Raw genomic sequence first — 1603 nt, 5'->3', positions numbered from 1 at the left:
TCATGTCCCCTCTTAGTCACCTCTTTTCCAATGTAATCATGCCTAGCCTTGCAAGCCTTTCCTCGTATTCCAGCGTCTCCATTCCCTTGATTAGTTTGGTTGCCCGCCTCTGAACCTTTTCTAGCTCCAGAATATCCTTTTTGTAATATGGTGCCCAAAATTGCACACAGTATTCAAGATGTGGCCTCACTAGTGATTTATATAATGGGAGTATAATACTCTCGTCCCTTGCATAAATTCCACATTTTATGCATGCTAATATCTTATTAGCCTTCTTTGCTGCACTCCTAAATTGGGTACTGCTGCTTAATTTGTTATCTATGTGAACCCCTAAGTCTTTTTCCAGTACAGAATCCCCTAATATTACCCCATTTAGTATGTAGGTGTTATTTTTGGTCTTGCCCCCACAGTGCATTACCTTACACTTGTCTGTGTTGAATCTCATTCTCCATTTTGCTGCCCATGCTTCCAGTTTAGATAAGTCATTCTGAAGAGACTCAGCATCCCCCTCATATTTATAACCTTACACAATTTGGTATCGTCTGCGAAAATTGATACCATGTTCTCTAGACCTACTGTTAGGTTGTTGATGAAAGTGTTGAACAAAAGTGGTCCAAGTACAGGCCCTTGTGGCACACTACTTAGTACTTTAGTCCAATTTGAAAATGATCCATTGACAACAACACGCTGCTCCCTATTATCTAACCAATTACTGACCCAAGTGCATATTGTGCTCCCTAGCACTATTTCTTGTAGCTTGTAGATAAGACGCATGTGTGGTACAGTATCGAAAGCTTTGGCAAAGTCTAAAAAGATTATATCCACCTCCTTACCCTGATCCAGGGTAAACAAAGTGGAAAAGAAGCAAGACTCTTGTTGGGTGCACTCTTAAGAAAAGATATACAATGATAAGGATATGAGGAAGAATTTAAAACACATATTTATTAGATATCATTAAAAGATAAGGTATCCAAGATTAAAGACAAACAACATTCAGAATAAGTAAAAATGCTTTGGTGTGAGTAACAAAATACTTAGATTAATATCTCAATGATAAGAACCAAAGCCGCTGCATGCCTTATTGGCCGATGGAAAAAACTCCCGGTAAGGTACCATAGGCTAATTGACAGAGTCAAATAAGATAGCTGTGATTAAGAAAAATCATGAAAATTAGTATAGAAGAAAGTAAAGCAATGTGATTCTGCTGTCAGTGTTAGACGCAGAGTCTCACGAGTGGATGAAAGATTCTACTAAACTTGGTATTCCCAGGTAGTCTCCCATAAGGTACTGACCAAGCCCAACACTGTTTAGCTTCCAAGATCGAACGGCATTGGGCGTTTTCAGTGTGGTATGATAGTAGTTTGGATAGGAAGACAACGGCTCCCTAAATCACTGATGAGAGATCACTCAGAGGAGAATGTATTAGATAAAAGTAGGAAGAAACATATAGATGGATCTGCTGCCCGTATTATGCAGAGGTGAAATGGCCACCGGCCAAATCTCAGCCCTTGCTGTCCCTCTGGATCACTGGTGAGAGTCCATGAGCAAAATAAAAGAAAGGTACTGCATAGATTATATAGAATTGCACTGTATAGAAATTTGT

At 39.4% G+C, this 1603-nt stretch overlaps 1 pseudogene; it reads right to left on the bottom strand.

Annotated features, from left to right (window-relative positions):
- Window positions 1-1244: 1244 nt before the first annotated feature.
- On the bottom strand, window positions 1245-1362 carry LOC134912004 (5S ribosomal RNA; annotated as a pseudogene).
- Between the last annotated feature and the right edge of the window lie 241 nt (window positions 1363-1603).

Source organism: Pseudophryne corroboree, chromosome 4, assembly GCF_028390025.1.
Source record: "Pseudophryne corroboree isolate aPseCor3 chromosome 4, aPseCor3.hap2, whole genome shotgun sequence".
NCBI lineage: Eukaryota > Metazoa > Chordata > Amphibia > Anura > Myobatrachidae > Pseudophryne > Pseudophryne corroboree.
The sequence above is the reverse complement of the archived record's forward strand: the minus strand, read 5'-3'. Positions and strand labels throughout refer to the sequence as shown.